Source organism: Cavia porcellus, unplaced genomic scaffold (assembly GCF_034190915.1).
Source record: "Cavia porcellus strain 051 isolate PalLab524CR breed Dunkin Hartley unplaced genomic scaffold, mCavPor4.1 scaffold_18, whole genome shotgun sequence".
NCBI classification, from domain to species: domain Eukaryota; kingdom Metazoa; phylum Chordata; class Mammalia; order Rodentia; family Caviidae; genus Cavia; species Cavia porcellus.
This window is the reverse complement of record NW_026947501.1, coordinates 65146030-65161322: the sequence shown is the minus strand read 5'-3', so window position 1 is coordinate 65161322 and position 15293 is coordinate 65146030.

The window sequence follows — 15293 nt, the reverse complement described above, 5'->3', positions numbered from 1 at the left end:
CCTGAGGAAACTTTCAAATAACACTTGAAACACAGAAATTTAGGAAAATGACAAAACAAAAGACCAAATTACAACCTCAAACCTCCAGCCCATCTCAAGAAACCCTAGGAGTGATGTATATAGAAGAAAATATATGCCATTCACCTCAAATATTGGGCATAATAGCTCCTGAAATTAACAAGCAACTCCAGGAAGCTTTAAAGGAATTAAAATTCAAAATAATCTCCCAGGTAAAAAAAGAAATGATAAAAGAAAGTTAAAAAATTGGAGGAACTAAACAAAAAGATAGAATCCCTAGATGATTTCTTTCTTTTTTTTCATTTTTATCAGTACCAAGGATCAAACTCACGACCGCCTGCTTGCAAGGCAGGTGCTTATGCCGCTGAGCTAAATCCCTAGATGAGCAATATAAGAAACAAACAGAATACATAATGCAGATGCACAGAGATATACAGGAAATAAAAAACTCCACTGAAAGTTGTAAAAAACGTCTCAATGAAAGTGAAGATAGAATTTCAGACCTTGAAGACAGGATTGCAGCTAGTGAACAGGAAAGGAAAGATCTTTTAAAAATAACAAGGAATCAGGAAATAACAATTCAACAACTGCAAGATGATGCAAAGAAAAATAACATAAGAGTGATAGGGATTAATGAAAAAGAAGGAGACAATGTAAAGGATGTCAAGAGGATATTTAGAGAAGTAATAGCTGAAAATTTCCCAAGCATGAGATCAGAAACCAACATCAGGATCAGTGAAGCATATAGAACTCCAAATAGTCATAACCAAAATAAAACTACACCCAGACATATAATAATCATCTTCCCAGAAATCCAACACAAGAATAGATTATTAAAAGCTGTCAGAAAAGACAGATCACTTATAAAGGAAAACCTATTAGAACCACAGCAGACTTCTCAGTACAAACAATAAAGTCAACAAGAGCATGGAGTGAAGTATTCCAGATCCTAAAGCAAAATGATTTCCAACCTAGACTGGTGTACTCTGCAAAACTATCATTCAAAATTGATGGTGAAATACGATACTTCCATGACAAAGAACAGCTCAAGAATTTCATGAGCACCAAGCCAACCCTACAAAAAATATTGAAAGACAGTTTAGATACACAAAGGAAAAAACCACTGAGCAAAGCAGATAATTAAACAGAACAGAAAGATAAAGATGCAACAATAGAGAGATAACATGTCAACAATAAACCATCATTTAATAGTTATAACCATTAATGTAAATGGTCTCAATGCACCAACCAAAAGAAGCAGACTAGCAGAATGGATCAAGAAACAAAATCCAACCATATGCTGTTTACAGGAAACCCATCTAACCCAGAAGGATACTCACAGACTGAAACTCAAAGGATGGAAAACAATACTTCATGCAGCAGGAATCTAAAAAAAAAGCAAGAGTAGCCCTTCTGTTTGCAGACAACATGAACTTTAAACCAACAACGACCATAAAGGACAAAGGAGGTCACTACATACTCGTTAGGGGAAAACTCCAAGAGGAAGAGATAACTATTTTAAATATATATGCACCAAACTCCAGAGCACCCAGTTATATAAAACAACTATTATCAGAAATGAAAACTCAAATTATCAGTAACACAATTGTAACAGAAGACCTTAGTATGCCATTGACACCAAGGGACAAGTCAACCAGACAGAAAATGAGCAAAGAAATAACAGAACTGAATCACACCTGCGAACAAATGGATTTAATAGACATATACAGAATGTTCCATCCAACAACATCAGAATAAACATTCTTCTCAGCAGTAGATGGATCATTCTCTAAAATAGACCATATATTAGCTCACAAAACATATTTAAACAAATGCAAAACAGTTGACATCATCCCTTGCATGTTATCGGATCATAGCGCTCTGAAATTAGAAATTAATGATAAAAGATACTGCAAAAATCCCACAAACACATGGAAACTGAACAACATACTCTTGAGTAATCAGTGGGTCACAGAAGAAATTAAAGAAGAAATTAAAAAAAATACCTAGAAGAAAATGCAAATGCAAATACAACTTACCGGAATCTGTGGGATGCTATGAAAGCTGTCCTCAGAGGAAAATTTATTGCACTGAGCTCCCACATCAGGAAAACAGAACGAATACAAATAAATAACCTGACGCTACACCTCAAACAGATAGAAAAAGGAGAGCAAGTCAAGCCCAAAGCCAAAAGAAGAGAGTAAGTTATAAAAATCAGAGCAGAAATCAATGCAATAGAGACTAAGAAAACAATACAAAGAATCAACAAATCTAAGAGTTGGTTCTTTGAAAGAATAAATAAAATTGATAAGCCCATAGCAAACCTTATTAAAAAAAGGGAAGAAAAAGCTCAAATTCATGCAATAAGAAATGAAAAAGGTGAAATCACTACAGACTCTACAGAAATACAGGAGATCATCAACACCTATTTCGAAAACCTCTACTCTCAAAGGTTTGATAACACAGAAGAAATAGACAGATTCTTAGAAACATATGAAGTACCAAAGCTAGATCAAGAGGATATAAAACTGCTGAATAACCCAATCTCTGTTAATGAAATTGAAAATGTAATTAAGTCCTTACCTACGAAGAAGAGCCCAGGCCTAGATGGATTCACTGCAGAATTCTACAAGAAATACAAAGAAGACCTAATGCCGACACTCCTCAAACTCTTCAGTGAAATTGAAAGGGAAGCAATCCTTCCTAAGTCATTCCTGGAAGCACATATTACTCTAGTACCAAAACCTGAGAAAGACCCAACTAAAAAAGAGAACTATAGACCGATCTCCCTAATGAACACAGATGCAAAAATCCTCAATAAAATATTGGCAAATAGGATGCAGCAAATCATCAAGAAGATTATACACCATGACCAAGTGGGATTCATTTCAGGAATGCAACGATGGTTCAACATACGTAAATCAATAAATGTAATCCACCATATCAATAAAGCCAAAAGTAAGAATCACATGATCATTTCTATAGATGCAGAAAAAGCCTTTGATAAGGTCCAACATTCATTCATGATAAGAACTTTACAGAAAATTGGAATAGATGGTCTTTCCCTCAATATAATAAAGGCCATTTATGACAAACCAACAGCCAGCATCATACTAAATGGCCAAAAATTGAAAGCCTTTACTTTAAAATCAGGCACAGGACAAGGATGTCCTTTATCACCACTCCTATATAATATAGTAATGGAAGTACTAGCCAGAGCAATTAAACAAGAGAGAAATAAAACGGGTAAAGATAGGAAAAGAAGAAGTTAAATTATCATTGCTTGCAGATGACATGGTACTCTACATAGAAGACACCCTAAACTCCATTGAAAGACTCTTAGATATAATAAATAAATTTAGTAATGTAGCTGGATACAAAATCAATACTCAGAAATCAATAGCATTCCTATATGCTAACAACAAAATTACAGAGAGGGAAATAAGAGAAACCACACTCTTCACACTAGGAAGCAAAACAATGAAATACTTAGGAATTACTCTTTTTTTTAAATTTTTATTTAAGGAGAAAAGAAAAGAAAGAAAAAAAAACAGTGAAGGGGTACAAGTTATACAGATTTACAGAAGAAAAAAATGCGCAGTAGGAAATCACTAGTTAATGGATTACATATTGCCATCTTAGAAATAATTGTTCAAGTCACAAAATTAAAGCTTGTAGAGTGGACATTCCAACAATGATACTGCAAACAGTTCTGTTCAATGATCCAATAAAACTCTGTGATATCATTTTCTATCTTATACATTTAAATATACATGCAGTTATATAGTTTAGAGCACTTTCTTTTCCTCTCTTTTGTACCGTGACTATTACACATTTTGGGTTTCATTGCTCCCACGGTTCTTATTGCTTTTTTGGAAGAGAGTAAAACCAAATGTGACATAACAGAACAGAATCGGTCAAGTCAAAAGGGTGGACACAATAGATAATATAAAAACATAATACAAGGTGATCAACAATGGTTACCATAATGCCTCCCGCTATTTCTAATAGAATTGCCTATATCATTGGTTGTAATACAATTGAACAAAACCGTAAAGAATAAAACCGACAAAACCAAAACATTGGAGATATTGTAGGTCTTCAAAAGTAGATAAAAGTCAACGAGAATGGGCGTTATAATGAATCTCATTATCTTCTCAGCTGATGCCTAAACTTTCGAACCTGATACTATCCAGCAAAACAGAATAGAGGAACCTCAGTCAAAAACAAGATGGTGAGAGTAATACAGGGCTTCAAATTGAGATAATAGAAAGTCAAAGTGGGTTACTATATTATATCCTGCTATATTTTTCCCTTTAATTAAATGGATAAAAATAAAAAAGTAAATAATGGAGTGGAGATTGAGAAAAAAAAAAAAGAGGGCATAACAGCGAAACAGGGCAGATCAAAACATAACCATTTAAGCAGAATAGTGTTTCATCACCAGATAATCCTGACCCAAAAATAGTTACCATATTGACTCCCTCCCTGAAGTCCTTGAGTACAACTTCATATACTGTAGCATTAAGTATATCAAAACAATGTAAAACCATTTAAGAGAATGACAGCGTTACAGAGTATTTAGAATCGACTAATAGAAAATGAACAATGGTCTCTGTATAATCTCCTTGTCTTTAAAAGGTTTTTGCTTATACTATCGTACATAACAAAATCCAATAAGATACAACCTGTTTAGACCATTGGAGACAGAAGAACAAAAGCTAGATGAGACTTCAAAACAAGATGGTACTAAATCAGCATTACCTATTAAGATGTCATTTTCTCCAAAAAAAGCTGTTCCTATCATCCAGTCTTCTCTGTCTCATTTCTGTTGAGCTCTTTTTCTGTCAGTAGCTGTCAGTTTGTCTTCTTCATTTTGTTCTCTGCTCCATTCGTTGTGGCCTCCCCGCCACTATTTCTGGGTTCTTTGTATTTTTCTTTTTTTAGAATATCCTGCAATACTTTCTGTAGGGTTGAATTGGTGGTTGCAAATTCCCCCAGTTCCTCTTTATCCTGGAAGCACCTCGTTTTTCCATCAATTTCCAGGGACAGTTGTGCAGGATATCTCAATCTTGGCTGGAGATTATTATCTTTCAAAGCTTGAATTATTTCTCCCCATGCTCTTCGTGATTTGATGGTTTGTGAAGAGAAATCTGCTGTAATTCTGATGGGTATTCCCTTGTAAGTGATCTGTTTCTTGTCTCTTACAGCTTTTAATATTCTGTTCTTGTATTGAATTTCTGGACTTTTTATTATTATATGCCTGGGTGTTTCTCTGTTAGGGTTGTAGGTAGCTGGGGTCCTGTATGCCTCATACAGCTGAGTATCTTTACCTTTTGCTAAACTAGGAAAATTCTCCTGGATTATTTCTGTGAGTAGCTTTTGTAGTTCACTTGTTTGTGTCCCTACTTCTTCTTTTATGTTCTTAATCCTTAAGTTATGGCTCCTCTTATCATCTTCTTGTCTTTGTATTATTGCTGTGTGTTTCTTTGTTATTTTTAAGAAGTTTTTCATTTCATTCTCCCATGTTTCAAGTCTGCCCTCCAATTCAGATAGTCTGTCCTTAGTTTCTTTCAAGCTGTTATGCCAGTCTTGGATAGACTTCTTAATTTCTTGATAGTCTCTTTGAACCTGCTTCACATACTCAATGCTTTCTCTGTTTTCTCCATCAAGCAATTCTCCCCTCTTTTTCTGTTCTTCCATTCCACCATCTGCTTTTTCCTGGGTGGTGCTTAGCATTTCTCTAACTATTCTGCATACTTCTAGCTTCAGGTCGTTGATAACTTCATTCCTGAATTGGTCTATGAGGCTCTCTAGATAGCGCTTAATGTATATTGGTGCGGTGTCCACTATTGCCTGTTTCTCAGGATTGGGGGCCGAGGAGCCTTTTTTGTTGCTTCCCTTCCCCATATTTTCTGTTCCTTATAAAATGCAATCTTACATAGGAGGCCTGGCTTCCCTGCCTGTCAGCCACAGCCTGATCAAATTGCGCGGGCTAGTTGTTCCCGCCCACCGCTGCGCCCCAGGGAGTTGCGGAGGAGGCAGCCTACGCGGGAGTCGGTCGCTCCTCCGGGCCACCGTCAGGCTCTGGGATCTGGGTTAGGCCAGCCTAGGGAGTCCGCCAGCAGCGTCACTCAGGCCAGGCACCTTTCACCAATCCCGTCCGAGAGGGGAATGTGCGGCTGGAGTTGTCACCGCGCCCTGCTCTTACAGGACTGCCTGAGCCCAGAAAAACCTCCGCTGGAGTCAAACTGTGGTAGGGGATCAGTTACTTGCTCACCTCGCCACCAGTCAGTTTTCCTCCTTGTCCGTCCTGTTTCCGACTCCGTTCGCAGACTCCCGTTCCCAGAGCTCGGCGCGTCTCTCCTTGCCGAGCCGCTGTGGAGGCAGCCAGCCGCCGGGCGGCGGGAAACCCAAATCGCGGTTTCCAATGGCGCGCGGTCGAGCCTCCACACCGAGACTTCTCTGTTCCTATTTTAGCGCCAGGACCGCATTCTAAGTTGGATTCTCTCAGCCCAGTTCGTTCCTGAGTCAGCAGAGCACATCTCTACTGGTTCGTATCACCTTAGTCCGCATCATTCCTGGCCTCTGAGCCGATCCTTTCAGAGAGCCTTCAGTAGCTGCTGCTGTCTGTCCGCCATGTTCTCCGATCTCCCCAGGAATTACTCTTACGAAAGAGTGAAAGACTTATACATGGAAAATTATAATACACTGAAAAAAGAAATTGAAGATGATCTCAGAAAATGGAAAGACATCCCTTGCTCATGGATAGGAAGAACAAACGTTGTGAAAATGGCCATTCTCCCAAAACTGTTATACAGATTCAATGCAATCCCACTAAAAATACCATCAACATACCGTATAAATCTAGAGAAATCACTCCTAAAATTCATCTGGAACCAGAAGAGACCTAGAATAGCAAAAGCAATTCTAAGCAGCAAAGGCAAGGCAGGAGACATCACAATCCCTGACTTGAAGTTGTACTACAAAGCAACAGTAGTAAAATCAACATGGTAGGGGAGTCAAAACAGAGCAGCGGATCAATGGAATAGATTAGAAGATACAACCACAACTACAAACACGCTCAACCACCTTATCTTTGATAAAGGAGCCAAGCAGGTTCACTGGAAGAACGACAGTCTCTTTAATAAATGGTGCTGGAAAAACTGGCTCTCCATTTGCCAAAAACTAAAGCTAGACCCATGCCTATCACCATGTACTAAATTAAAATCTAAATGGGTCAAAGATCTGAATATTAAAACCAAAACACTAAATCTATTGGAAGACAAAGTGGGTAGAAACCTTGAAGACATAGGGGTAGGTAGAGTATTCATGAACAGGACTCAAACTGCACGGGAAATACTTCCAAGAATCAATAACTGGGACCGCTTCTTATTAAAAATTTTCTGCATGTCAAAAGAAATCTTCAGCTTAGTGAAAAGAAAACCCACTAACTGGGAAAAGATTTTAGTGAACGTTCTCTCAGACAAGAGACTCCTGTCTAAAACATATAAAGAATTAAAAAAAACTCAGACCCCCAAAATTCAAAGATCCAATCCAAAAATGGGCATCTGAGATGAACACACACTTCTTAGATGAAGAAATACAAATGGCAAATAAATACATGAAAAAATGTTCATCATCATTGGTCATTAGAGAAATGCAAATTAAAACCACACTGAGATACCATCTCACTCCTGAAAGAATAGCCAGGATCAAGAAAACCAACAACAACAAATGCTGGAGAGGCTGTGGGAAAAAAGGAACTCTCCTACACTGTTGGTGGGAGTGTAGACTGGTACAACCTTTGTGGAGGTCAGTCTGGAGATTTCTCAAAAAGCTGGGATTGGAAGTCCCATTTATTCCAGCTATTCCACTTCTAGGCATATTCCCAGAAGAACTGAAAGCATCATACCACAGTGATATATGTGCACCTATGTTTATAGCAGCGCAATTTGTAATCGCCAGATCTTGGAAACAACTCAAGTGTCCATCAACTGAGGAATGGATAAAAAATTTGTGGTATTTCTATACAATGGAGTATTATTCAGCTATAAAGAAGCATCATATTGAGATATTTATCAATAAATGTTCACAGCTTGAGACCATACTCATAAGTGAAATAAATCAATCTTGCATGTGTGCATACCGAATAGTTTCCCTAATGTAAGTAATGATTCAAATATATAAAAGTATGTGGTAATCATGATTCCCCATTATGTGGCCTTGAAGCCTTATAAAGTTTTCACTTATTAATTGGAGGGGCTTTATTCTGGGCTTCTTGATATGGAAATATTTGAAGCTATAGTATATGAAGTTATATTCAAATATTTCAAGGAAAAAGACAGACACTATGGTAACTACTATTAAGTCAGGTTATTTGGTGGTGAAGCACTAGGTTGCTGAAAGAGTCATGCTTTGACCTGTATTGTTATGTTGTTATGTCCTCTTTTATCTCAATCTCTCCCTTATTCATTAAAAAAGTTATTTAGTTATTTTTTAGGTTTTTTTTAATTAAGGGGAAAATTAAAAAGATTATCTGGATATATTATAGTAACTTTTTGATTTCCTATTAACTTGATTTGAAGTCCTGTAATACTCCCACTATCTTGTTTTGACTGATTAGACTCTGTTCTGTTCTGTATGACAGTATCAAGTTTGAGGGTATAGCTAACTATTTTGAAGGCAATAAGATTCACTAAGATGCCCATTCTGGTTTGACTATTATCTCTTTTGGAAGTCCTGTAATGTTTACAATGTTTAAGTTTTATTGGTCTTGTTCTCTACTGTTTTGTTCAACTTTATAATACCTAATGAGATAGACAATTCTTTTTAAGGAAGCAAGAGGCATTATGGTAACCATTGTTGATAACCTTGTACTCTGTTTTTACATCATGTACCATGTCTATCCTTGGTTTTGACTGACAGCTTTGTTTTGCCATATTTTACTTTATTCTCTTCCAAAAAAAAGCAATAAGAACTAAGGAGTAATAAAACCCAAAATGTGTAAATTTTGTTGTAAAAAAGAGGGAAAAAAGTGCTCTAAAGGATACAACTGCAAGTGTGTTTAGGGGTGTTAAATAGCTGACCATATTAATGTTTTTGGTTGGATCATTGAACACAACTGTTTGCAGTCTCTCTGTTTGAATGTCCACTTTGTATGCTTTGATACTGTGACTTGACCAACTATGTCTAAGATGATAATGTATAATCTATTAACTGGTGATTTCTTACTGTTTTTTTTTTTTTTTGTAGTTCTGTATTACTTGTACCCTTACACCGCTTTGTTTTGTTTTGTTTTTTCTCTTTTTCCTTTTAAATAAAATTAAAAAAAAGAAAGTAAGGGAGTGAAAAATTTTTATATGTCACAGAAGGGAAGATAAAGATCTATAACCCTAGAAGTGTTGCAGTTCATTCAAAGCTCTTGGTTGGTGGTCAGTTTTTCTCCCTGATTCTTGTAAGGGAGAGAAAGCGAGGGTCCTACTCTAATTATGTTGTTTTAATTGTAAAAGTAAGTTGCAACTTACTTTGTCCTGCTGTTCCCACACGTGTTTCAGAATTACTTCATTCTGTGCTTCTTGCCCTGGCTACTCATCTCAGCATAAACAATGGCAGCTCTGTCATACTACCTGAGTTCTTTTACTACCTGTTCTGTGAGTGTGCTCAACAGCCTCCTCCTTCTCTTAAAAAGGTTTTTGTTAATTCTAATTTATGTTATCTCTTCCTCTGTCTTCTTTCCCCTTTCCTTCCTTCTTTCCCTTCCTCTTTTGCCCTCCTTCCTCCAGCTTTATTGAGGTATAATGGATAAAAACAATATATATTTAAGGCTTAAAATGGACACTTTGGAGTATGCATACATTGTGAAATTATCACAATCAAGTTATGAACATATCCATTACCTCACATAGTCAGCTTTTAGGTGGTGAGAACTTTAAAGATCTGCTCTTGGCAAATTTTGCATATATAACACATTGATGATGGCCATGGTTCTATCATAGTCAGCGTCTTGAACTAGAAACACTACCTACTGAGCATGTTCTATGTATAAACAGAGGGAGAGGAAAAGAGAAACTTGGTCATTGTTGGAGTGTGATAACTTTACAGTTTATGAATCCCGACCTGCCCTGGGAAGGGACATAAAGATGTCTCTAAAGTGCTTGGAGATTCACACCCAGTATTGGAGTTAGAAACTGGCACCAGGATTTGGATTGTTTTTCCAATTCAAAGGTGAAGCAGTACTGGCAGTTCAGTGGATAAGAGTGTAGCCTTTGTTGGATGGGTCTCACCTTTGCCTTAATTTGCTGTGGGCCTTTGGATCAATGATTACTCATGTAAATTGCCTGGGTCCTTGTTTCTGTATCTGTGATAATGGGCCCTAACTCCTAGATTTGGGCAAAGTCTAAAAGAAATAGTACATCCCGAGAGCTCAGCACAGCAGCTGTGGCATCATAGCTGTTGACAGATTGTAGCGAGGACCATCAGTTACTCTGTGTGCATTGCCTTGCTGCCCTTACATTCGAGGCCAGAATTTAGGTTTTTGATGAATAATGGAAAGTGAAAATTAAAGTGATAGCCACGCGATCATCTTTCACATGTATATCTGTATAGGCCAAATGTTCTTGGGTTTAAATTAAGGAGAGTTTTGATTCCTAGGACTTGAAAAGAAGCAAGGGATCAAATTTTAATAGCATCTTAAGAGATGTATTTAGGGCAAAGTGTTTAACTTTTCATATTCTCAGTGCTCACTGGCTTGTGATGTTCTGTGGTAGCTGACGTTGAGGGTCTGGGGCTGCACACTGAGCTTCCTGGGCAACGGTCTCTTTCTGGGAAGCTGCATAATGGAGCAGACAGACCTGCTGCCCTCGGGCTTTGGGACTGGATTGGAGCTGTCACAACCACTTACTCAGACCGATGTGACCTTCACGCCACACCTGAGGCTGTTTGCTGTGAGCCAAATAAGGATGTACCAGGTGCACAAAAGAAGCTCTTTGCTGCGGAGAACAATTTGAACTAATATCTGCTCATAAACACAGTCATTTCCTCCAAAAGTGATGCATTAGCAGCCTGGCTGCCTGCTTCATGCTGTTCTTTCGGGCAGAACACAGTGAGTCTGAATCACCTTCTGGTAGCACCTTGTGGCAATTTGCTAATTATTTTTATGACACCAGGTCAGCAATAAAGCCGGTCTGCCTGCTTTGTTCTTTTTCCAGAGTTCTGTGACAAGAGATGTGGTTTCTCAGACCTGTGTGGCCTGCCAGGTGAGGGAGGCTTGCAACCGTCCTGCTGAGTTGCTTTGCACTGTTTCTCTTTGCATTTGCTAGTCCTGGTCCGAATTTTTCATCCATGGAGTTGAAAGATGTGTTATTTTCTCAGGGTTGCTATGATGAAGCACCACGAATGGGATGGCTTAACATAAGAGAAGTGTGTTCTTTCACAGCTTAGAGGTTAGAATTCCAACGGGAAGGGCTGGCGGGGTTCCACTTTCTCCAAAGGTTCTAAGGAGAATCTGTTCCATTCTTTTGGTGTTGCTGGCATCCACGGTGTCCCTTGGTTTGTAGCTGTGTCATTGTAGTCTGGACCTCTGTTGTCACATGGCGCTCTCCCTGTGTATATTGTGTCTCTCCCTCTCTCTTTGTGTCTTTTCTAATATGGACATCAATCAGTTTGTCCTCATCTCTACTAATTGCATCTGTAATGACTGTACTTTCACACATCATTTGAATTATACCAGAGGCTATCAAAGGCTACGTCATTTATGAAACCTTGGGACACTTTTCCTAATCATTCCCCACACCTGGGGCTGGATAGGAGTTGCATGGAGTTGGCAGGTTGGATGGGGAAGGGAAGAAGGCTCAGGTCCAACCTTATCTAGTTGTAGGCACACCTGTCTTTGAGCTCACCCTCAGTGAGCTATGCTTCTATGGACATAAACGTTTCCTTATCCAAACAATGAAGAAAAAAAAGACTTCCACATCCTTGGTGACTTATAGTCTATATTTGGGGGCTTCCTTCATTCTCAAGTCACCTCATCTGTGACAAGGCTTGTACCTAGCTGGAGGAGAAAGATTACATGGTCATATCAGTAGTACTGCAGAGAAATTAAAACCCTGGACTTAAAAAGCTGGCCTCTTTTAACAAAACAGAAAAGCTTTGAAATTTAATGGAAACCTTGTGAAATGCAGTAAAATGCAAAACATTCTATTTCTCTTAATTATTTCATGAAAAGCTGGGCATGTCTGCAGTGAGTTTCATCTGAAGTGCCTCAAATGCTATGGTAATTTTATAAATTATGCTGTATATGGAGCTTCCAAATTTCGTCCCAAATTACAAATTCTGTAGGACTACAACCACCTCTGGGGTTCACATAGAGGGAAATCTGCTGTAACCATTCTGTTTAATCAAGGTACTCTGGGATTTTGAGACTCTCTTATTCTTTCCTTGTATTGCAAGGACACACTTGATGCAGCAGAAGGAAGTGTGGATTTGAATTAGCAGTGTGAATCTGGGCCTCAGTTACCTTAACAGAACAATGAGGATTTTATCTTAGGACTTCTGAGATTCTCTTCCAAGTCTAACCCTCTCGGAATCTATGGTTTGCCATGACTTTTCTAAATTACTTTGAAATGTTGATCAGAGACTTACCCATGCTTTTAGGGGGTCATCTGTGACTTGCTCAGTTCTGCTGACAAAATCTTCTGTGCATGAAACATTTCCTTGGTATTTGACCTCCCTGTTCTCCAGGCCTGTCAGTGCATACAGAACGGCAGTGACCTTGCAAAGGGAAACAGCCACTTTGCATTTCCTCCTGCCAGCACTCACGTTCTCTAAAGGCTGTCCCAGAGATTATTGATGAGAGGTACGGCCCAATGTGATCCCTAATATTTGTGTAGCTTTTTATACTTTCCACAATGAATTCATGCACATTCATTTATTTAATCCCTCGGTAGTCTGGAGCCAGGCTAGACTGGCATTATTATTCTCACTTGAAGAATGAGGAAGCCAAGGAATATTGAGGCTCTGTCACCTTAACAAGGTCACAGAGTAAACTTAGTGGCAGAGGGAGGATTGGAATACAAATTTTCTGGTTTCTAGTTCAAGTTTTCTCCTACTACACTACATTTGAATTTAAGTGCCAAGTAAAGAAAGGCAAGTGCTTAATAATATACACCTACTGAGTGCCGGAAGGTGTATTTTACAAGATTGAAACCATTATACAAAGTTAGTCAAATTAGTTTATTTCATAGGCAACCCAGGCATTCTCAATTATGAGGGACCAGCACACTTAAGGATGGAAATAGCCTGTAGGTGGGGTCATCCTCCTGTGTTCCCTCCGCAGGGGCAGGCAGGCGAGTGAGGAGTGGTGGAAGCTGGTAGGGAATGGTTGTTTTTCCTCAGGGGATACCACCGGGAAACAGCAGGAGTTAGGAGGAATGTCGCTTTCCTCTCCCCCAATGCCTGGTTCTTTTCAGGGGTGGCAGGAGTGCCCTGTGGATTCTCTGAATTCTTCCTCCTCTGGTGGCTGGGTCTTCAGGGCTATGGCTAGGGACTGACCTGAAGAAAGCATTGTCAAATTACCTAATATAATAGGTCTTATTTTCCTGATTGGTTGCTGGGAAGATAAAATAAGATTATGTAGGTCATTCTGTGGTGGAAAGAAACACCATAAAAAAGAAAACAATGTCACATTTTCATAAGAGAACGGACGTGGGGAACAACAGCTCTTCTACCACTTGCTAGCGAGACCCTTATCTTCTAGGGCATTAGGTTTCTTGTCATGTTTGACGGTAGTTCCGAGATTTCAGTCAGATCATCTCTGTGAAATGGCAGCCCCAGTGCTTGGACATTTTCTATGGTTTACTATAGACGCAGACTAGAAGCTTCTTTATTTTTTCATTCTTTGCTTGCATTAATAGTTTTGTTACAGTATTCTTGGGTAAGAACTATTTTTTGAAATGATTTATGATCTTAAAAATGTAAGATCTGCAAACATCATTTTTTTTTTTTTTGACTTTCTGAGTCTATGCAGTTCAGACTGGACTTGGGCTCACTTTGTATCCCAGGCTGGTCTTGATCTTGCAGTGATCCTCTTGCCTCAACCTCATGAGTGCTGGGATTACAGGAGTATGCCACCATGAATGGCTCATTGTTTTTTTGTTTAATAAAACAAGTTTTTAAAATTATTTTTTGGGTCAGGGATTTAGCTTAGTGGCATAAGCGCCTATCTGGCAAGTGTGAGGTCATGAGTTCAATCCCCAGTACCAAAAAAAATTTTGTTTCTTCACATTAAGCTTTAATAGCATATAATCTAGTTCTTCTTTTCATATGTTTGGTCTTGCTTCCTTCTGGAAACTCTCCTCCTTCTCTCCGTATATGTTTGATGGGGTTGAAATTAACAGTACTTAGTAGAGAAGGACGTGATCTTAGAAGAGCTAATTATAGTGTTTATTGGAATTTGTTATGATCATTATTTGATGGAGAGCAGCTCTCTTCTTTAAGGTTGCTACATATAAGCAACACTGACCCAGAGGGTGCTGTCAGCCATCTTCAATGCCTTACAGAGAGAACTCTTCCGAGGATGAAGCTCCCATCAGGAAAGGCAGAGCAAAAGAATATTAGAAAGAGTCTTCATGGTGTATTTGAACTTCTGCATCTACTTGACCATGATTAAACTTAAATCTGCCCTTGGTTTGACTTCTTGATTCCTTGAGACAGAACCTCCTTTATGATCTAAGCTCCATTAAATTATCTTTCTATCTTTTGTAACTGAAAAAAGAAAGAAACCCCAATGAGTCCTTGAGTGAATGGAGGAGCCAACTGTTCTGAGTGTCTAAGGAAACTTTGGTGAAAGGTCCTTGGAGGAGGTTGGCAAGGTGCTAAAGTTGATCACTGAAGACAATCTTAGTTTAATCATAGTAGTCAGGAGCTGGCTTCCCTTTCACAATAGATAAACATAAAAATTCAGGGAATATACTTGACTCATGATTTCCAGCACAGTTGTTAGAAAGATAGTTTTGAGGAGTTCAACTCCAATTCATAATCTTATATGATCTTTCAAACATGACCATAGGCAGTTAGAAGGCTATACCCAGTAGGAGTCATAGAAGGCATCTGTCTTTTCCACACTGGACCTGGTGGACAGCCTGTTCACTGCAGCTGAGAACTTAGCCTCCAGGCCAGCCATTGTCATCAGTGTATCTGCGTTCCTAGACAGCAGCTTCCGTCTGGAAACCTCCTTAGTGGACGCCTTGGAAGAGGTACTTTTCTCCACTTTAACC